Raw genomic sequence first — 24528 nt, 5'->3', positions numbered from 1 at the left:
CGAATGATTGTTAGTGCTCCCTCGGACTTTACCGAAATGGTAAATATGGGGATGAGGCTAGAAAAGGGAGTCCGCGAAGGACGTCTGTCCCACGAAGATAATCCGGCAAAGAAATATGGAGGATTTTCCAAGAAGAAAGAAGGGGAGACTCATGCTGTTTCTTCCCATATCAAAAGAAGGCCCTCTATAAGGAGGTAGGAAGTATGACCCATCGTCAACCAACACAAGGTGAATCATATAGCACCTGCTTTCAGAGAAGCTCAACAACCACAATAACAACATCGTCAACAACACCAGGCTTACCAGCCTCGCAACAATAACAATGCCAGCACCAACAACTATGAGAGGAAGAGGGTGACTTTTGACCCAATTCCTATGACCTATGCTGAATTGTATCCTTCCTTAATTGATAGGAAGTTGATAACTCCTCGTGATCCTCCTGCTGTGCCAGCCAATCCTCAATGGTGGTACAAGCCCGAACTTCACTGTTTGTATCATTCTGGTGCTCCCGGACATGACGTGGAGAATTGTTTTCCTTTGAAGACCAAGGTGCAAGACCTTGTGAGGAGTGGGATACTATTCTTCGAGGATGTAGGCCCAAATGTCAAGAAGAACCCATTGCCCGAGCATGGGAAGGAAACTGTCAATATGGTTCAGGGCTGCCCTAGAAAATACAAAGTCCTTTACGTGAATGACATAAGGCAATCCTTGGTAGAGATGCATAAGCTGTTATGTGAGCACAGTCACTATGAGTGTGACCATGATAGGTGCCATGAGTGCACTGTCAATGAAAGAGGATTCCGCAAAGTAAGAAAGGATATCCAAGAGATGCTAGACCAAGGGATGATTGAGATACTTCAAAATCGTAATGAGGATGAAGTTGATGTTATCACTCCAGTGTTCAAAATTCCTGATCCTGTTGTCATTAAGTATGATGGTAGCAAGAAGAAGGTGTCGCCAATTCTTGTGATCAAGCCAGTGGGCCATGTCCCGTATGTGTCAGATAGAGCAACTTCATACCGTTATAATGCTGTTATGTTGGAAGATGGGAAGGAGGTGCCGTTGCCCTTAACCTCTGTTGTAAGCATTTCTGACGTTAGTGGAGTGACCCATAGTGGTCGTGTTTTCTTGGCTCAGCCGAAATCCCATGAAGACGTCGTGAAGAAGGATGTTGTCAGTCCTGTCGGTCCCGTGGGGACTTCTTCTTCGAATCTTTCTACTCCTGTTATGAAGGGTGTTTACCCTGTTGTTGTCAAAGTTGGTAAAGCTCCTATCCTGGTTGGCCAGTCTGGCATGTTGAAAGAGGATGGTGATGAGATGCTGAGGCTCATCAAGAGGAGTGAGTACAATGTTGTGGAGCAGTTGCTTCAAACTCCATCAAAGATATATGTCCTATCTTTGCTGATGAATTCAGAGCCATACCGTGAAGCATTGCAAAGGGTGTTGGACGTGGCATACGTGGATCACGATGTCACGATTGAACAGTTTGATAACATTGTTGCAAATATAACTCCCTACAACAATTTGAGCTTCTGTGATGATGATCTTCCCGAGGAGGGAAAAGACCATAATTTGGCTTTACATATCTCCATGAACTGTAAAGACGATGCCCTGTCCAATGTGTTGGTGGAAACAGGGTCATCACTCAATGTATTTCCAAAATCCACTCTTGCCAAACTTTCATATCAGGGGTCTCCCATGAGGCAAAGTGGAATGGTAGTAAAAGCTTTTGATGGATCGCGTAAGACTGTGATCGGTGAATTAGAACTCCCGATCAAGATTGGACCTAGTGATTCCATATCACTTTCCAGGTTATGGACATACATCCGTCATACAGTTGTTTGCTTGGTAGACCATGGATTCACGAGGCAGGCGCCGTGACATCCACCCTACACCAAAAGTTGAAGTTTGTCAAGAACAAGAAGTTGGTGGTGATAGGGGGAGAGAAGGCTCTCTTTGTCATCCATTTATATTCCTTTTCCTACATTGATGCTGAGGATGAGGTTGGAACTCCGTTCCAAACCTTATCTATTGTTGAGCCTTCTAGGAAAGGACTTTCTTCATTTGTCTCCTATAATGATGCGAAGTTGGCCATTGAGCATGGCGCAACTAATGGTTTGGGGAAAATGATAAAGTTAGAAGAGAATAAGTCCCGGGGTGGTATATGGTATTCTTCTGGTGTTTCTAATGATCTAGGGTTGTTTCAGAGTGGAGGTTTCATCCACACCGTTGAAGATCAAGAAGCTGCTGCCATCATTGAAGAAGAGGAAGAGGAAGACCTTGGCAACTTTGTCATACCTGGCAAAATCTGCAATAATTGGGTCGTTGTTGATGTTCCAACAATTATCCATAAGTCAACGTAATGTGTTCATTTTGTTTAAAAAACCCTTCTCCCATGCCAAGAGGAGAAGTGAAGACATTGTTGGCATAATTGATTAATACAATGATATTCATTCAATAATCGCATGTTAAATGTTTGTTTTTCAAATTATTTTTCATTTTTGCTTCTTGCATGAAATTGGTGATCACCATAAAACCCTAAAAAAGAGAATAAAATCAATTTTTCATCTGCATAATGATTTTCCTGGTTTGAATTCTAAAATCTCTTTTATACTCAAAATCATTATGCCGGTTAATCAAACCCATTGAACATAATGATCCAACACCATCTCCCAACTTTGAGTTCCCTATATTTGAGGCAAAAGAAGATGATGTTGAAGATATTCCTGATGAGATTACCCGTCTGCTTGAGTACGAGGAGAAGATCATTCAGCCACATCTTGAGAATCTGAAAACAGTCAACTTGGGGTCTGAAGACTGCATCCGTGAAGTGAAGATTGGGGCACTCCTTGAAGAGTCTGTTAAGAAGGGGTTGATCGGGTTGCTACGAGAATATATCGACGTCTTTGCCTGGTCGTATAAAGACATGCCTGGTCTAGATACTAATATCGTGCAACATTTCTTGCCATTGAAGCATGAGTGTGTGCCTGTGAAGCAAAAGCTCAGAAGAACTCATCCTGATATGGCAGTGAAGATTAAAGAAGAAGCTCAGAAACAAATTGATGCGGGGTTTCTAGTGACTTCTACATATCCCCAATGGGTGGCCAATATTGTGCCTACACCTAAGAAAGATGGAAAGGTCCGAATGTGTGTGGATTACCGTGACTTGAATAAAGCTAGTCCAAAAGATGATTTTCCTCTACCACACATTGATATGTTGGTAGACAATACGGCTAAATTCAATGTCTTTTCATTTATGGATGGATTTTCTGGTTATAATCAGATTAAAATGGCACTCGAGGATATGGAGAAGACAACATTCATCACACCTTGGGGAACATTCTGTTATCGAGTGATGCCCTTTGGTTTGAAGAACGCCGGAGCCACGTATCAACGTGCTATGACTACCTTGTTTAATGACATGATGCACAAAGAGATTGAGGTGTATGTCGATGATATGATTGCAAAGTCGAAAACGGAAGTTGAGCATGTAGAACACTTGTTGAAGCTTTTCCAGCGTTTGAGAAAGTACAAACTCCGCTTGAATCCGAACAAGTGTACATTTGGAGTCCGTTCCGGCAAGTTGTTGGGCTTTATTGTCAGCGAGAGAGGTATTGAAGTTGATCCTACCAAGGTCAAAGCAATACAAGAGATGGCAAGTAACTGCATCCTGACAAGACTTTGTTCTACAGTTGTCATCTGTCAAAGATTCTCGCTCAGTCATCGTCAACTGAAGTTTCGAATACAATGGATTCAGAGTTGGCGGAGAAACGGTCATTATGTTCAATGTAGCCCTTTTCCATGTATATCACCAATTTTAAATTTGTAAAGAACCATGGAGTCTCGCCATTTGCGGACTACCCTTCTCTTAAATAAATTTGAGCCTTTATCCAATTCTTTGCACTCTTATTTGTTTTTGTTCAACAAACATTTGCATGTTTTAATTGATGAATATCATTGTTTTAAACAAATAAAGTTTCATAAATAAAATGTCTTTAAACAAAGTGAACATTCACAATGACTGAAAAGATAAATGAAATATCCTCAGCACTTTCCCAAGGATAGTATGATCATCGAAGGGTAAGACATTTATTCATATTCTGGAATTCTTATATCCTCTTCATCAGTATTTAGGTTGTCTCCTTAGTAAGCGTAGAAAGAATGATACATCATCAGCTTCCCAGAGAGTCTGGCGCTAGCATTTGTGTTTTATCAATTATATGGTTGTCATCCCTTGTGTGGGCTGACCTAAAATCCCTTATAGATTGATAAAAATTGATTTGCTATCCTGACTGTCTACTCACGAGGAAGATTGTCTTTCCCCAGCCTGAGTAGGAATCTCCAGGGAAGTAAGCATGTGATAATTGTTTCCCCAATGAAGTTGCCAGTTGATGAAGGGCTTATTTCCCTTTTCATTTATTTTGAAGAGGTATTCCCGATATGTCTCTTGTTGATGATGGATCCATTTCCAATTTCCCCAACCAAGGTAGTTCCCTCGAGAGCGTTTGCAGCTTGTCCCCAGTAGGGTTTCCAGATCAGAGTTTGATGTTTGTATCTCCTATGAGTCTGAAGATTTCTTCTAGCATTGGGAGCTGGCGGTGAAGATGTTTATTTCCTTCCCCAGTGGAGCAAAATGTTGTTTTTCCCTTTTGCAGAGTTTCCTTTCCAGCAGATAGAAGGGAGTGTTTTGATTGGTGTACATCTGGTTGGTGGTTGTTCTCCACAGAGTTCCATATCATTCCTTGATAAGCTTCCCCAGTAGAGTTTCTTCTCGGATGGATCTTATTGTGATTTAACCCCCTGTCCCCGAGAGAGTTGATGAAAACTCCCCGACAGATCTTCTGCATCTTCCTTATGTCAGGATTGTTTGCTCCCTAGAAGACTTCTCCTGTGCAGAGTGTTTTTTTCATGCAGTTGGAAGCTTTGACTTTGCTTATTCCCAGTTGTAGTTGAAGTCTTCCTTCGTTCATTCTTATTTCAGAGATGATTCCCCATCAGAGTTTAAGTTCTCTGTTTGATACTCTTCTTTCGCTGCTCTTGAATACAACTTCTTTATATCCTCAGTGAATGTAGCTTTGGGATAAGGTTTGATATCCCCGATGATTTATTTTCATCCTGCTCGAGTTGTTCCCAAGCTGAGTTCTCCAGTGGGCTTCGCCCTTCTTGTTGAGACGTTTGTCGAGTGTCTATTCGTGATTTTTGGACTTGTTTGTGTTAGATATATCTATTTGTCAGCATCAATCATACACAAATCATGCATATACATGCATAATCATAGCATTCAGATATTCATGATTGCATTCTTTGCCATATATCTTTGTTTGTTATCTCCTGCTATTGGTGAAATATTCTTCCCCAAGCAGATGTCTGTGTCTGATCTCTCCATATAGGGTCAGCCCCATAAGCAGAAAGTGTTTATCTTTCCTTCTTTCTTCCCCACTGAGATGTGTCCTCGTGGATGGTTATTGTTTCAGTTTCCTCCCCAGTTGTGTATTGGGATGGAATTACTCCCCTGAGTTATATCCTCATCGGGTTGAGTCTTGTTTGACTGTGTCTTTCTAGTTTGTTCCTAGATTGATTCCTTTCTTGTTATCCCTTGCAGTTCCCTGTGGTTCAGCTGTTCAATTGCTCAGTAACCAGTAATTGTTCATCCTTCTCCCCAGCGGACTTTGTGGCCTTCTACCCAGTAATCGGTAGTTGTAAGTCCTATTTCTGTGATTTTATACCCAGTAATCGGTAGATGTAATCCCCTTTTTGTTGGTTATCTTTACCCATTAACCGGTATTGATATTCCTTTGTTTTTGAGTATACCACCCAGTAACCGGTGATATATCTCTTGGATAATTGCTTTTGTCAGGCAATTTGTCCCTAGCGAGTCATCTTTCATTTACCCTTGTTTGGTGATGATTGATTCTCTTTCTGATTGGTCATCATTTTATACCCAGTAACCGGTATCCCGATGTCCTTTTTCTTTTCGGTCGATTTATCCTTTGTTAACCCAGTAACCGGTTGTGGATAATCTTCCGTGCGAGTATGTTATCTACGTTTTTTACCCATATAACGGTAGTAAATAATATATCTCATGCGCTCTTCAGTCGAAGTCTTTGCTTCCCCAGTCGAGTAAGATTCATATTTCCTTGTGGAATTGAATGTCTATCTTGTAAATCGAGTTTGCTTTTTTAGCTCTCCTTTCGGATGATGAGTGTCTTGGATTTATTCCCAATTCACGCCTGGTTGGTCACCTATTATATACCCAGTAACAGGTATCCCTGATGTTCCTTCCTTCTGCTCCCTATTTTGACTTTTGTCCCCTGTGGAGTCAGATTTTCCTGAGTTGAGATGTGCCTTTTGGGTCCTCCTCAGATGTTTCGAATGATTGATATCTTTCACCCTTATACCGGTCTTAGGTATTCTTTCTCCTTGAGCCTGTTGTTCTCTCACCCAGTAACCGGTGTTTTGATGACATGTCTCGCTTTGAGTTTATTACCCAGTAACCAGTAATATCTCGTTGTTTCTTCCTCAGCTGAGTCCTTTATGGACATCCTCGTCTGATTCCGGATTTTTATCCGATGTATCCTTTGTGGATAGTTTTGCATTGTTGGCATATTCCCCAATACATGCATCTTTGCGCCAGCTTGAGTCTTTCCATCGATTTATTTTCGTGGAATCCCTTCGTGTCTCCCAACAAGTTTTCAAGTCGTGACCTGCTCGCGCATTTTTACCTTATTTCCCCCCAGAGTCTCTGTCTCCCTAGTGAGTGTGTTACTCCTATGGATTTTCAGTTTCTCCCGATTTCTTTTCCTTTGTGGCAATTATCCACCATGAAGATTTTATTTTGCATACATACATTTGCATCATGAGGTCTCTTATGGACCAAAATTCGTCTCTTTGTTGTTACTTAAGCTCCTTCTATCTCGTCGAGACGAAGATTTTAACCTTCATATCTCCGGCTAGAACGACCTTAAATATGGGCATCTGTAAGACCTTAATTTTTACCCTAAGATCCCTCATGGCATCATGTTATTGCACAAGTACATTGCCTTAAGGATCATAGCATGTTTGGCTCCTTAACCCTAAGGGTGGGACTTGTTTGAGTGTTTTGAGACCACCAAGCATGTTTGTATTGTATATTACTGCTTTTCTTATTTGATTACTAACCAAAAGCACAAAAATATATCACTAACTCATTTTGTTTTGAAGCTCAAGTGATCATGTGCTCCACAATGCTCCTAGGAGGCTCCTAAGCCCAATGAAATGGCTAGATGAAGATGAGAAAAAGCATGAAAATGTTCCACAAAGCTCCTAATAATCATATATGTCTCCCAAGTATCTCAATTTGCCAATTTGATCAAGATAACCCAAAGGGCTTGAAGATTGTTTCCCAAGGAAACCCTAATTCCACTATGTTTTGATTGTGCCTTGCCCATGAAGCAATCTCAACCTCTGATCAAATTTAATCAAGGGAAGTTATTTAATTTATCATTTTATGCATATATGAGCCTATTTGAGGCCCCTCAATCATTCATTCTTCAAGATTGGAAGTTTGGCCTTGAAAAGTTGACCAGTCAAATCATCTCACTAAGTTGAGAATCAATGAGATATAACTTTTGATGTGTTTGTCAGATGAAGATGACCCCAAGAGTAAACATGTTTCTAAGAACCATATGAACAACTTTCATGTTCATCAAAAATCCGTTTGAAACTTGGAAGTTCATCATTCATTTCAAACATTATAGGTCATTTTGACTGAAACCCTAATTTTGGGTCAACTTACCAAGGGAATAACTTCTTTAATATTTACGATTTAGAGGTGAGACCAAATGCATTGGAGATCTTGAGATGTATACTTAAAATGTTATGTTGGACCAAATTTCATAATCCTAAAATAAATACATGTGATAATGCAAAACATTATAGGTCATCTTGGACCTAATTCATTGAATTTGAAAAAGTACCCAACTTTGAATGCCCACAACTTTGTCATAGAAAATCCAAATGATGCAAACTTTGAGTCTAGATTTACTATATTGAAAGCATATACAACTTTAATGTTGAAGGTTTTTTCATTTGAAGCTTTCATCATGAAAACAGAGGGGTTTGATTAAGCTTACTTTTGGGTGAAATTTTTCAAAGTGATTTGAACATGTTTTGTACTTGAATATTCACAGCCAGTTTTCATCAATTTTCAAATGTCAAATGATTTTTTGCCCAACATGACTTTTGTTCCTTATTTCAAGAGCTTTCCAACCATTACTCATAATACTCATTTGGATTTACCATTTGTGAGTTTCGTTATTTCCATTAAGGTGCATTTTGGATATTGTATGCTAAAACTTGATATGCAAGCTTTGTCCATTCAAAGTGCATGTCCAAATGTCTTTCATGTGGTATCAGCAAGTTGTTTCAGCCATCATTGGGCCTTCCACACGCCTACACAGGCCCATGCAATTCAAATTCCATTTGCCATGCACATGAACAAAACATGATTAGCTGATGCATTCAATTATAAATAGAGGCTTCCTCTCATTCATTGGAGGACCTTTTTGGAGATCCCAAGTGCTGCAGAAGTGAAACCATAGCCATTACTAAAGGAATTAATCACTTATCTTCCATTTTTCGAGCTTGAAATTCAGCATCATTTGCTGAGTTTTAAAGCCAAATTCCTTAGCCTATCACTTCCATTACATTGATAGATCAAGAAGGAGTAAGGATCTTGGAGAATTCGTGGCCAGAAGTGCATCAATTCAAAGGTTTATTCTCAAACTTTTTGGATCTGAATCTCTTAATTCAATGTAGTTTGCTTGTGTTTCTGTGATTTTCTGAAGTCCTCACACTTGAGGCAAGATGCTGATGCATTTAATTTACCATTTCATTAGCAATCAGTATGAACACCATGATTTTCTCCTTCACATTTCTCTCAATATAGGAAGAGTGAGGGAGATCCAATGGTACAGTGATGATCTCCATCACACGAGCTTCATTTCCATGTCCTTATTTTCCATTTTTATTGAAGTTTATTTTTCTGCAAATGTGGTCAGATTCTGTTGCTTCGCCAGAGAAGACGGTGGTTTCCACCACCACCACCACGTGTCTTGCTCCTTGGCCATTGGATCACCTTGCCACGATCTAATCTTAATCATCCATTGTAATTACTTCATTTAATGTCGGATGTGGCGCGTTTGACTTGTGAGCACCGTGTGTCTTCAGATCTGGACCATTGCCTTGTGCCACGTCAATTAATGAACCGTATCTGATGGCTGTGGCTTTTTCGCTTATTTTCATTTTCCATTTATTTTCTGTTAATTCCTTTTATTTTCAAAAATTCATTAAAAATTCATTTGAAGTCATAAAAATATGAGACCAATCCAAAAAATTTCTTGAAAAATCTAGTTTCATATTATGATTTTTAATTATTTTTGTGACTTAATTTGATATTTTTCATGGATTATTTGATTTTTAATGGTTTTAATTCATTTTAAAATACTTTCTGACTTTTAAAAAATACAAAAATATTTTCATAGCATCTATGGATCATGATAAATCAATAAAAAATAGTCTCAACAATTTCTTGTTTGTTTTGAGATTATTTGAGATTTTAATTCATATTATGCTATTTTTGGTTGTTTTTAATTGATTTTAAATAATTTCTGGTTTCAAAAATTTGTGAGAAAATTAGTCAAAGCTGCTTGTTTGACTATGGTGAACCTTAGAGAATTTAATTGGACTTTAGGAAGTTGCTTTGAATAGAATTTGAGGTTCAACCTTATTTGTCTATTTTTTATTTGTATTTTCTTTTAATTCAAAAAATGCCAAAAAAATATCATTGACTTCTTGACTTGTTATATTGATTTCTCTTTTGTTTGGTGTTGATTGAGGTTGAATTCATTCAACTTTGATCAAATTCATTGGATCTTGTGGTTTGAAAGTCCTTATGGATCATCACTTAGAAAGATGAATGAATTTGATCAAGGATGAGCTATCCCTTGATCAATTGGGTTTGTTTGTTGACTTACTACCCCCTCCCTTTCATCTTCATCTCTTTCTTTCCATCAATGGCCAATGAGTTAAAGTCTTGAGGTTGGTCTTGACAAATGAGAAGTTTAACCTTCTTTGATCCAAACCAAACTCAACTTGATCCATGATCAAGTGAGTTGTTTTGTGTCCAAGATAGGTTGCTTCTTGGTCAAGTAAATGACCAAAAGTCAATACAAGGTCCTTCCCCTTTTGTTTTGGCATGGCAAGTTTATGGAGCTTGGCTTACTAGTCATGATCTCTAACTTGTGTTCTTTTCCTATATTCTTATTGACCGACCTCAGATAGGTGTGACTACTACATTAGTCCACTTACGATTGCTTAACATAGCGTTACATTGTCTTATGACAAGCTAACATAACCTTACTAATTACTAACTTTAATTTGAGCTTTTAATTTCTTGCCATTTACTTTTAATGTCATTTATTTCTTGCTCATTATTCATCTTGCTTTTCATCTTTGCTCACTTGAGCACATATTTTATGTTTATGTCATTTTTTCTTTTGCTCATTTGAGTCCATTATTGTATATAAATATATTGCTATCTTGTGTTGCTTTGTTTTTGTTTTGTGTGAACCAAATTTAAAAGGAGAAAGGACTTAGAATTAGGATTTACCTATGCTTAAAGGAGTTCAAGAGCAACTAGGCCTCATGCCTTTAGAATGCAAAATTTGTTGAAGAGCAACTAGGCCTCATGCCTTTAGAATGCTAAAATTCAAAGTTGACCTTAAAAGGACTTCTCCTCCAAACTTGTTCTTTGTCCATTCCCTTTATTGTGTTGTGAACTTTTTGATGTTTGTTTTGGTGTGAATAGGGATCCCACCTTGAGATTGTGAAAAGAGGACCATTGCCATGAGTAGCCAAGTTAAAGAGCCAAGCCAAGTGGAGATCCTAGGAGCTTGAATTTAAATTATTGATTGCTTGTGTGTGTGCTAAGTCCAAAGGAAAGGAACATCTTGAGTCATATCTATGACTTCAAGAAAAGGAACTCCAAGGGTTTATCTTACCCCTCTTATCTTTGTTTGCTTTAAGAATAACCCTTCTCTTCTTCTCCCCACTCTAACCAAGCCAAAAATTATTTTTAAAACTTTGACTTTATTTCAAATTAGAAACCTAGGCCTTAGGCCTTTGGCTTTTCAAAACCATTTTCATAAATACTCATTGTAAATAAACTTTAATCCAACTTTGATCTCATTTTGTAAATAAATCTAACTTATAAATATCACCCATTTCAAGTTGTTTTGTGGTTCCAATGGCCACTTGTTAAAACCTTTTCATAAACATTAGTCATAGGTTTGAGTTATCATAGTGGTTGATGTAAATCTCACCTCATCCTTAGTGATTAGATTATAAGCCTTCCATGTTTATTATAGGGTTAACCCCTCACTAGCATGTTGAAGCCTTCCTCACATGGTGGATTGTTGGTATAGGTTGAGTTTTCTCCCTTTGATAACAAAAGACCTTAAGGCTTTTGATCAAATCAATTCACCAATCTTTGAGATTTTTACCCCGAACTACGAGGTTTTGATCCTCCTATATGATGGTACGTAGGCAATGGGTTCATCCATTCAAACAATAAAATTTGTAAATATAATCTATTCTCTTCTCATCCCTCCAATCTTTTGCATAAAGTTTTTCACAAATACCAACTTACATCACATATTTGCAAAAAGAGGTTCCCTTAGAGTACTAAGGATATTTTGGGTGCATAAAACCTTCCCATTTCATAACCAACCCCCTTACTTAGACCTCTGACATTTTTATTAGTTTTTGATTAGAAAAACTTCTTACTTGGCTTTTGTTCATTTTTTAGCCTTTCCTTTGGACAAATAAAAGTGCGGTGGCGACTCAAATTGTATGTTGACTTTTGGTTTAGTCAATAAACCTAAAGGTAATGAAAACCCCGCTACAGATAGTTCAAATCTGGAGGTGAAACTTCGGTAGCAAGGTAGTTATAAAATTCAGAATACCAAGGTGACTCCTTACCAATCAACGAAAAAAGTTTGCCATTCAAGAAAGAGTCATCAAGAGGTAACTCATCCTCTTTCAAATTAGTCAACCTAGACAAGTCATTGGCGACCATATTCTCCGTCCCTTTCTTATCCCTAATCTCAATATCAAACTCATGTAGTAACAAGATCCATCTAATAAACCTAGGCTTGGCATCCTTTTATCTAATGGTCAGTGTAGACAATTACCTCCGACCCTACATGGTAGGAGCAAAACTTATATATGGGAAAGATAACGACTAATAGTTATTTTTCAGTGGTCGCATAATTAAATTGCTCCTCATCCAAATTCCCCCTAGTGTAACATATGGAATTCATTTTATTGTCCTTTTTCTGACCCAGCACCGCACCTATAGTGTAGTCACTGGCTTCACACATGATCTCAAAGGGAGCGCCCCAATTTGGGGGCTGCATTATGGGAGTGGAGATCAAAGTATTTTTTAGAGCCGAAAAATCTTCAAGACACTCATTATAAAATTTAAATGCATCATCTTTCATTAATACCATGCTTAGGGACTTAATAATCTTAGAGAAGTCCTTAATGAACTAGCGATAAAAGTCGGCGTGGCTTAGGAAACTCCTAACCTCCCTCAGAGTGGTGGTGGTGATGGGGGGGGGGGGGGTAGCTTCTCTATTATATCGATCTTGGCCCTATGAACCTTAAGCTCTCTTTCATACACTAAATGCCCGAGACCAATATCTTTTTTTACCATGAAATGACACTTTTTCCAATAAGCACGAGTTTCGCCTTAACGCACCTTCTAAGACCGTTTCTAGCTTTATTAGACAATTATTAAAACTAGATCCATACATATAGAAGTCATCCTTGAATACTTCCATGATTTCTTCCAGGAACTTGGAGAAAAGAAACATCATGCAACACTAAAAAGTAGCAGGCGTATTACATAGCCTGAAAGGCATTCGCCGGTAGGAAAGCATGCCATATGGGCAAGTGAATTTCGTCTTCTCTTGGTCACTAGGATGAATAGGGATTTGGAAAAACCTTGAGTAACCATCAAGATAACAAAAGTGGGAGTGCTTGGCCAGACGCTCAAGCATTTGATCAATGAAAGGTAATGGAGAATGGTCTTTCCGAGAAGCTTTGTTAAGCTTCTTATAGTCGATACACATTATCCATGTCGTAACGGTTCTAGTCGCAAGTTGATCCCCCTTTTCATTTTTAATACTTGTAATCTCTCCCTTTTTAGGAACGACCTGAATGGGACTAACCCGCTTACTATCGGAGATGGGATATATTATCCCGACCTCCAAGAGTTTAAACACCTCCTTTTTAACTACCACTCTCATATTTAGATTTAGTCGCCTGTGGTATTCTCTAGAGGGCTTATAATCATCCTCTAGCATTGTCTTATGCATAAAAATAAATGGTCTAATACCTTTCAGGTCATCTATAATGTACCCCATGGCTTTTAGGTACCTTCTAAAGACGGTGAGGAGTTTTTCATTTTCGGCCTCCCTCAAACTAGCATTCACTATCACATGTCGGTTTCTCTCCTTGACCCAAAAGTTGTACCTGCGGGTTTTTGGGAGTGGTTTCATTTATATTTGGAATTTTTGCTGCTTAGGCTCGTCGCCTTGTGTTACAAGTATGTCGAAGCTTTGTTGAGAGGAAATGAGACTTTTGTCCATCATCTCCTCATAAGCTTTCACTTCAATATTTTCTTTATTATTTTGGGCACTATCAAGCGAACACACTTCCAACTTATCGGTCAGAGAAGGTTCCAATGTGCTCTCTTGAAAACAAGCGTCGATGATATCGACTAAGCAACAAGAATCCATTAAAGAAGGGCTTTTTCACGAGTTTTGCTATAATGAACTCAATCTTTTCCTTTCCTGCCTCAAAAGTCAACTTTCCTATTTTGACATCTATGATAGCCCCCGCTGTAGATAAAAAAGGTCGACCTAAAACTATCAGGATTTTAGGATCCTCACTGATGTCCATAATGATAAATTCAAATGGCACATAATACTCTTCAACTCTCACTGGGACAACCTCTAAGACACCTACATGATACTTAATTGATCTATCGGCAAGTTGCAAAGAAACGTTAATAGCTTTCATGTCTCCCATGTCTTACTTCTTACACACTGACAATGGCATCAAGCTAAGACTAGCTCATATATCATAAAGCACTCTCTCAAAGTCCATGGTACCTATATGACAAGGGATCGAGGAAATTCCCGGATCTTTGAACTTATGGATTACCATGTTTTGAATTACGACGCGACTATTAAGGGTCATGGGCACATTTTCATGATCCTATAGCTTTCTTTTATTGGGAAGAAACTCTTTTAAGAACTTGGCATTTGAGTTAGTACCTCGATGAAAGGAACATTAAGGTGGATCTTTTTAAGAAGTTCCACAAACTTTTTGAATTGGGCCTCCACTTTGGGTGGTGTTGGAACACTTTTCAACCTCTCTCTCTCTCTCTCTCTCTCTCTCTCTCTCTCTCTCTCTCTCTCTCTCTCTCTCTCTCTCTCTCTCTATATATATATATATATATATATATATATATATATATATATATATATATATATATATATATATATATATATATATATATATATATATATATATATATATATATATATATATATATATATATATATATATATATATATATATATATATATATATATATATATATATATATATATATATATATATATATATATATATATATATATATATATATATATATATATATATATATATATATATATATATATAGAGATAGAGAGAGAGAGAGAGAGAGAGAGAGAGAGAGAGAGAGAGAGAACTAATCACTTTCTTACCATTATGGGTTGTCACAGAAGAAGCATCTTGTTATTATGCTACTTGGGAGATTTGAGTCTCCAACAGTTTGGTGTGAGTGACAACACTGCTAACCTTAGTGTCCAATTACCTAAGCACCTCATTGGTGAGGAGGTTTTTATTTATAAACTCATATTTTTGACTGGTTTGCATCAATACGAAAATTTCCATTAAAATTTCAAGGTTAGATTTCTTTGGCTCGATTAATGTAGATTTTTGAAAACCTGGAGGTCCCATGGCTTGTTCGGGGTTGTTGTTCCTATAAGAGAAGTTAAGTTGATCACTCACCCTAGATTATAGGTGTTGGAGTACGGATTGTTCCATTTGTTATTATTCATAAAGATTGCATTTCCTGGGTGGATCCTCCCGTGAGGATCATATGACGATCTCTATCGGTATGCATGTTAACTCCCCATATCTCACAGTAAAGAGTGGCGGGGGAAATAGAAGCAACATAGGTTGGAATCATAGGTGTGGAATTTGTGATGCTTATATATCTATCTTTTGGTAAAGGGAATCCACCTTCACATTCATATGATCAAATGCATTAACCTTACATAGACCACCAATTTTAGGGGTAGACTTAGAAACTACTTATCGCATGCTTCCCCGTGAGTGATGGTTTTTGGCCATCTCTTCTATCAAGTTATAGGTTATATCTTGAGGACTATTCATTATGGATCCTTCAGAAGCTGCATCTAAGGGCATCCTTGTGGAGTAAAGGAGACCATTGTAAAAGGTATGGATAATCATCCACTTATCAAGCCCATGGAAAGGGTATAGTCTTAAAAAATATTTATAACGCTCCCACGCGTCAAACAAGGATTCCCTATCTTCTTGCCTAAAGTTGTTAATCTCATTCCTATATTAAGTCGTTTTGCTTGGAGGAAAGTACCGCGCAAGAAAGGTTGCTTTCAATTCGGTCCAGGATGTGATAGAATTCGCGGGCAAGGATTGAAGCAAAGCCCGTGCACAGTCTCTCAAAGAAAAGGGAAATAAACGAAGGTGGATGGCATTTGGTCAAAACCATTGGCATTAATATTACCATATTATCAACAAAGAAAGAAAGACGAAGATTCATATTTTCTGAAGGTAAACCGACAAATTGGTTTTGTTGCACCATACCAATCAAGGAAGGTTTTAGTTCAAAATTATTAACCGCAATCGACGAGTGCACAATACTATAATGATCTTCCTCTTTGGTGGGAATTGCATAATCCTTAAGGGGATTAGTATCAATCAGATTGACCATAACTTGTAATCTAATTTTTCGGTGTCTCTCGAGTAAGAAATTCTCGATTTTGTCTATGGGCTCAACTAAGCTATCATTAGAACAAGTTCTTTGCATACAAGAGAAGCAAGAACCATAACAAACAAACACAATAAAATAAGAATAAAAATAAGTTATAATCTATACGAAGATCAAACAGAATTTCAATATTAAACACAAATGATCCCCAACAACGACGCCAAAACCTTGATGCATCCGCAAGTCCACAGATGTGCAAAGTAATAAATAGATATCAAAATATAAATACCAATGGCTTAAGTACAGAATTCTATCATATCGGTGTATATCTAGAGAAGTCGAAAATATGGATTTTGGTAAAACAACTTAAAATAAAAGCACTTAATTGAAAACAAATTATTTGAATAAACACTTAAATCTCAATTGGGGAAAACATGACTTGGGGTTACAGTTCATACTCTAACACAATCACATGATCCATGCCACTTCTATTACGAGAATTTTGCATAAATTACAGAAAATAGATAAATATGGGCAATACCTGCTTTAGCCAGCAAATTTCCCTATTGACGACGAATGTCGAATTATTCTTCAATGATTCGTTAATTTTGCTCAACTATATATTTTCTAAAATCCGTCAAAGCTCTTTCGCTGTTTTGGACTAGGTTGTTTAAAAATCTGCACTCCAGCATCGACACATATCCTTTCAGACTTCGGTTGATACCTGAGAACCACTTACTTTCGTAACGAAGTTGGAATGCATGAACTTGGATAAAAAAATAAGTTTAAACTAAAAATCTCACAATCGATAGTGAAGGATCATACAAGAGGTCATAAGATAATCCCCATAATGCCTAGTCCCTAATGAACTACTCGCTCATGTCGAGGGTAAACTAAACTAAATCGGTATTCATTATTAAGTTCATATCAAGAAATCAAAATGGATGAGTAATTGAATAAGAATGAATAAGAAAACCTTAATTATGATTAAGATTTGATCCAGAATTGCTACCTTGGAGACTTGAGTTATAGAGAAAAAGAAGAACAATAATACGTAGAAAACTGGAATAAAATCTCCTTTTCAAAACTCATAACAAGCTATGAGTTTTATAGAGAAAAATATAAAGTGCACAAAATCCTTGGTTAAATGACTATTATTCAAAATTGAAACATATCAAATATTTCCTAAGAGCCACAATAAAAGAGAATCGGTCTTACTATGGAAACAAGTCAATTTTCTCTCGCCTCCTTGCTACGTTTCATAGAAACTACTACAGATGGCTGTAGCAGGTCTCTGACTTTTGTACTGCGAGATGATTAAAGGGGGCGGCTAGGGTTTCTGCTACTACCGACTATAGCAACTGCTACGTGTGGCCGCAGCAACTGCTACGTATGGCCGCAACAACTGCTACGTGTGGCTGTAGCAACCCCTTGTTTTTACTATGGAGAAAATTCGTCCTTTTCCATTTTACCTTGTTTTGCTTGTTTTGATCCCTCATTATCTTGGATGCTCATTAGACCCTGAAAATAACAAGAATGCGCAGACCAAAGCATAAAACATGGTAATTGAAATTAAATCAAACAAAATGCGATAAATACCAAGAGAAAATAACTAGAAATAACAATGCAAATACCACTTATCTTGAGGAAACACATGTCCATTCATGTAGGGGTGCTTATTATAAACTGGAATGGATGCATGAGTTATTCACACGTCATCGATCTGCTGCTAGATGGTACTGTGCGACCAAAGTGTATATGATGTTGCTAGTAGGTTCAAAAGTTTTATTGACAAGACTTTTACGCTTGTCGAGGCACAATATCTGTTACTTTTTATGGCTTAGATGGATATGGGAGATATAGTTGGGGTGAACTTGTGTTTTCCACCCTCTCTAGATATCTCAGAGATGCTTCCATGTTCACTTGCAAGCAGCTTAGCGAATATGCTCCTCTGCTACAAGTATTTATTTTAATTTAGTTTATTTATTTTTATTTATTAAATTTCGTAACATTACTGGATTCATGAGTATTTTCCAACATTTGGAAAAAGAGGAGAGAATCGGAAAGTAGTTAACAATTTTGGACTTCCTCGAGCTATGAGATGGTCGTGTAAGTAAGGAATACTTAAGGTGGATGAGTTGAGACATGTTTTGGACGAGCTGACATCTACCGGCGTCATATGGCACCCATTCGAAGATCATAGAGTATGGCATTAATTTGACGATATATGTCTCTATAGGGGGTGTCTGAAGTGGGGTGACACAATTGTTCCATAGTTGTCGGGCAATACACGCTAGTTTGGATACAAACAATATGTTCCACCCTCACCTCCTGATTATGTACAAATGATATTGACGTTGAGTGGATTGGTTACCATACTAGATTCCTTGATGTGATCCGTGTAAAAATGGTGATTACCGCTCCATATGATACAAATGTTGAATACTTAGAATGGTGTTATCATATTTCACATCCTCAGTTGGTAACGCCCCGTCAGGGTGCACCGGGAGAGGTTACAGTTCCCATTTATGAAGCAGGACCATGTGATCCGAGTTGGGCTTGTGTTTCTACCTTGCTTCATTGTTACGTCCATCAAGTTGGTGATGAGGAGGATGACCCATAATTTGTTGAATTATTTGAAGCATTACATATTTCTCACTACAATCTACACATGTATGCTTAAGTTGTTGCAATTGTTGGTCATACTCAACCTCATCACTAGCCCATAAATCTTTCATCCATAATGTGTATATCGCCTTTTGCATGTCATTCACCACATATTGCTTACATTTTGAACCAACATTTTTGTTGATGTAAAATTGACATAGTAGACTAATCGTCCTTGGAAACACAAATTTAATTGCTTTTATCAAAGTAAGATCCGTGTTAGTCAAAATCATGTATGGACACAAATCTTAATTTCTCCATAAATAATTGTTTCAGCTTTTCCAACACCCAACAAAAGTTCTCTATCTGCTCAGATTCCGTATAAGCAAATGCAACATTAAATGTTAACTCGGTTGATGTCATGCTAACAATTTCAAACACATGTTGTCTATATTTGTTTGTCTTGTAAGTGATGTCCATAACTAACACAATAGGAAAAATATTCAACAAATCAACAGTATCTGGATGGAACCAAAAAATATCTCTCATAACTTCCGAGTCATCTCTTTTTCTACTCTAGTAAACATAACACATGTTTTTATGAGCTTAAACAAATATTGTATCTGACTTCTAGGATCTCTTATCTCTTTTTGTAACTTACTCTTATGCTTATATATTTATGTGATTCGAGTGACATTCTCCGAATCTCGCTCTTGCAAAGAAAGCAATATGTGTCGAGGTGAAACATGTCTCTTTGTCAAATCAACAATATGATACTTCTCATTTATGCTCAGCCTACCAACAAAGGAATGTCCTTCTAATCTATTAGGTAAACCATGGTTAAGAAGTCCACATTTTAGATCAAACTTATATCCAAACCCATATTTCGTCGGAGTCAACCTGATTTTGAATGGACATCCACATTTCTTAGTGGCACTCTGTGCTCCACTATCTATATTCTTGTATTTTCCACCTTTATCACAACCAAATATTACTTTGTTGCTTATCCCTCTCTTGCCTATTTTGGTATCTGAACGAGTAATAATAACATATGCCTTATATCTAATCTCAACCTCTCTGAGGTATCTACACATATTTGGTTTTCATCACATATTCGTAAAGGAATTTCCATAGCTGCAACATAAAAAATAGTTTAATTTTTATTTTTTTTAAATTACTTCCAAAAAATTTATCATTAAGTTTTCTGGTAAACAAAATATAGTTAACCAGGTAACTTAGCCACAAGTTTTCTAGTACACGTTTTTATCTTGCCTGGAAAACATTTTAAAAGATTTCCAATACACATATTGCAAATCAGATAACTTTAAATAAGTTCTCAGAGAAAAACTAAATATAAATTTGATAGCTTTACTCCAAATTATTTGGTAATATAAGAAAACGTACTAGAACTCATCTTTGTAGTTATTTGGTACAGACTTGAGGGAGTACAAACTCCTCCAAAATTTTCGAAAAACTTTAGTGAATAGTAAAAAATGATAATTTATTTAAAATAAAACAAGAGAAAAGTTGGAATATTTTATAAAATGTAGAGGAGTGCAAATAAGTGTAGGAGTATGAGGTAAAAAATTCCAAAATGTTTAATCGATAGGAATTAGAATCACTAGTGGTCTAGTCCACTAAGAGAAAAATATAGAAACATCCAAAAATGGTGTTAAAAGCCTTAGAGAAAATATGACACTATCTACCCAACCCATCATCTCTTTCAATGGAAAAAGTATTACCAACACAAATATAATTTGGATGAAAAACATCTCAATAAAAGATCAACCATCTTTATTTGCATCTCATATTTCGTCAAAATCAAACGCTTTGAGCGCCACCGAGCAATGAGCAATGGATTCTTCTTCTCCTAGTAATAAATTATTTAGGGATTTTTCCTCTGCGTATTCATCTCATTTTTATAAAGGATCGATCATATGTGATGAATTTATCAATGGTGCAAGATCAATAATTAAAACTCTAAACTATGGGGAAAACATGATATAGAGGTGGCGCCGAAGCTATGGGATGATGCAACAAGGTTGGAAGTGTTATAGGCAAATTGTTAGGCACATAAATGCAAGATATAAAGAGGGTAAATTAAAGAGGGAGAAAAAGAAAACCAAACATCAATGAACTTAGTTGCCGAGAATAATCCCTATTTTTTACCTAAATGTTTCTCAATCTCTCCAAACCTAAATATATAAACCACACAAGGCTAAAGTGTTTATAATTGTTTCCCAATCCCTTTATATACCTCTAAAGGTTTCTCAAATTCCAACAACACAATCACATAAATTTCTACCCTTTCCTAACTAGTTTTCCCCTAGAATTCCAATCATTTCCCCCTATCTTTCAAACTATATTATGAAAGTTCTTTTAGAAAGGATAATAGAGATACATATTTATAACAACTCAAACTCAACGAGCCTTAACGAGCCAAAATACAATCCATTAAATATCGAATCCGCAAACCAAAATAACCAAACCTGATATATGTGAACCTTTTGAGTCATACTCAAAGCCCGACGGACCCGACCCATTGTATTCATTTGGACCATTGTCAACACCTCTCACTCGGACCACCTATACAACTAGAGCTGAATCGCGGGGTGGTTAGACATCCTCAACTAGATTCTCCGAATCCTATACGCCGCCTACTCCACCTACTAAAATTTTACCACCCTGACATGAAGGTGGTGTCGAAGCTCTAGGATTATGCAAAAAGGTTGGAAATGGTTGGAGAGGAGCATGGTATATTATATAGGCAAATTGTTATGCGTGTGGAGGCAAGGGACAAATAGGGTAAATCGAAGATAGAGCATAAGAAAGCCATACATCAATCAATTTAGTTTTCTAAGAACAAACCCAATTTTTTACCAAATTGTTTCCCAATCTCTCCAATTCTCTATATATGAATCACACAAGTTTATAGTGTTTAGAATTGTTTTTCAATCCTCTTAGATACCTCAAAAGGTTTCCAAAATTGAAAGAACAAAATCATTGGAATTTCTCCCGTTGCCTATCTATGTTTTTCTAGGATTGCCACTATTTTCCTTTTTCTTTCAGACGAAATTCTATATGTTATTTAAAAAGAATGATAGTGATACATATTTATAGTTTCTGAAACTCAACAGATCCTTAACGTGCTCAAAACCCAAGTCATTAACAAACGTATATGCGAAACAAAAAAAACCAAGCCTGATACACTTGAACCTCTCAAATTGGACCTTCTGCTCGACGAACCCACCCCACCCCCATCGTTCACGCTACTGCCAACTCCCATCCCTTGGACCATTGTTACCACTAGAGTTGTGTCACGAGGTGGATGGAACTCTACTACAATACTCCTTGATCCCTTCATTCCTTTTGTAGCAAACTTCTGGCCAGCTACCAAACCTCACCATTGTAGCTCCTGACACAACCCCTAACCACCCCAAGTCAGACTGCCCCTTCGGCTCTAGCATTTTTTGTTGACATTTTTGCGGATTTTCATCTTTTTGATTTTTATAAATCTTGGAACATATAATGTAGGTTTTAATTCATACTTATAGAGTTATCCACCTTTACTTAAAATCAGTGGTGTTGTTAATTTACTTATCGTATACCTTGGTGTTCTCTACCATGTCGAACTCATTATTCAACAACCTTGATCAAGTTCAAGCCACACTTGAAAATTAATCTTGCAACTTTCTTCCAACCACCTTTTTCTGCTTAGGTCATCTAAAACGCCCTTCAAGCATGATTCTTCAAATATTTTTTACTCCACCTACTTTCTAATGCATCACTAAAGGTATTTATTTTTGAGTTTTGAAACCTATTAGCTATATTCAAAACATAACATCCAAGGTCGTTGTAACTGTACCTTGGAGATGGTACAATCTCCCTCCTTAATTTATCATGATCCAAATAAGAATCAAAGTTCTATGTAGTTGTTCCCTCCTTACCTTCAACAATTCTCCACTTTGAATTTAAATCAATGGTGATGCCAATTTAATGATCCACCAACTTGGTGGTCCTTACCATGTTTAAACCACACTTGAAACTTGATATTTCTACTTTATTCCAACCCCTTTTTCCTACTTAGATAATCAAACAAGTCTGCAAGCATGGTTATTCAACAATATTTAACTACACCTGCTTTCGAATGTCTCATTGATAATCTCTATTTTTAGTTTTGCAACCCTTCAGTCACATTCAAAGCATAACACCCAAGGGTACCATAAATGTACCTTTGATATGGTATAATCTCACTCCTTATCTTATCATAAGTCAAACGATAATCATAAGCCTTTCTAATTGTTCCCTAACTTCTACTAGAATCCATAGCATAAGCATGTACCTCAAACTGAGTCTTCTCTATCATAGTTTCTAAAACCTTTATCTCCAGGTATTTACTCTTCCTCCCCTGACGGGACTCACTAAAACCAATGCATCTGCAGATGATGAGCTTCAATCCTCTGGATTCTACCTCCCACGACTCATAACCCTTCCCAACTTCTGGATAGTAATTAAATACACAATTCACAACCTTACTATCCACCTGAATGAACTTAATTGTGCAATAGGAAAAACTTTGAGAACTTTTAAAGCATATGAAGATAGAAGACTTGCATCACAAGAAAACAGTTCCATCTAACTTAAAGTCGATCACTAACAATCATGCTCGACATGTAGATAGTTAATATTCATTGAAGATATTGTTTTAAATCAGTTAGTTAGTTATAGTTAGTTATAAACTACTTTCTTATACACCTACAATATAACTAACTTCATGATTCATTCAATGAAAATCACTCTTTCATAGATTTTGCTCTCCATTCCTTCTCTCTATTTTCAAGATTTTTCTCTTTTCCACCATGATAGTAGAAAACTCCATCATGGTATTAGAGCTCTTTTGAGCTCTATTGTGCATCACTTCTTTCAAATTGATCACTTTTATCCATAGTTCACCATGGTACGAGGTGCAGTTCCGATTGTCAATTGTGTTGGCAATGTTGCAACTCCGATTGCACCAGCTCAAGACCCTTCTCAACAACATGGAAATGTGTATTATGTTCATCCTTCTTATGGTCCTGCTTTATTTTCCGTTACATCGATTTTGAATCACTCTAACTACCATGTGTGGGAGAGATCCATGCGTCATGCTCTTGGAAGAAAGGACAAATTTGATTTTATTGATGGTTCCGTACATGTACCAGCCGAGTGTGATCCAAGTTACAAGGATTGGAATCATTGTAACACGTTTGTTCATTCTTGGGTTATAAATTTGGTTGATGAATCGATTTCACAAAGTATCATTTCTCTTGATAATGCCATAGATGTATGGAATGAACTCAAGGAACAATTTTACTAAGGAGATTACGTTCACATTTTTGAGTTTCAATTTGAATTCTTTGGTTTGAAAAAAGATTCACATTTTGTTTCTGAATTCTTTACTGCTTTGAATGTTCTTTGGGAAGAGCTTGAAGCTTACCTATTGTAGCGGTAAATTCATGACCATTAAGTTATGGATAAACTTAAAGTCAATAAAACCAGAGTCGCCACCGCGCTTTTATTGTTTCCAAAGGAAAAGGGAAAAGTACGAACGAAACCCAAAGATAAGAATTTTTCAAATCAAAACTAATAAAATGCCAGAGATTACAGGAAAGAGGGTTGGTTACACGGAGGGAGGGTGTTAGCAACGAAAGTGTCCTAGGTACTCCTAGGGAGCCCTTTTTTATGTTTGTATGTGTTTTGGTATAAAAGATGTTTGCAATAAATAGAGTGTGGGGATGAGAAAAGAATTCATTAAT

At 37.0% G+C, this 24528-nt stretch overlaps 1 non-coding gene across 1 annotated transcript; it reads left to right on the top strand.

Annotated features, from left to right (window-relative positions):
• The first annotated feature begins 15640 nt into the window (after nucleotides 1–15640).
• Nucleotides 15641–15746, top strand: LOC127099222 (small nucleolar RNA R71). Its single transcript, XR_007793752.1, has one exon. It is a non-coding gene; the product is annotated as a small nucleolar RNA R71 (small nucleolar RNA).
• The last annotated feature ends 8782 nt before the right edge of the window (nucleotides 15747–24528 follow it).

The sequence above is a fragment of the Lathyrus oleraceus genome, chromosome 6, assembly GCF_024323335.1.
Source record: "Lathyrus oleraceus cultivar Zhongwan6 chromosome 6, CAAS_Psat_ZW6_1.0, whole genome shotgun sequence".
NCBI classification, from domain to species: domain Eukaryota; kingdom Viridiplantae; phylum Streptophyta; class Magnoliopsida; order Fabales; family Fabaceae; genus Lathyrus; species Lathyrus oleraceus.
Note: the sequence above shows the minus strand (reverse complement) of the source record. Positions and strands in the feature narration are given on the sequence as shown.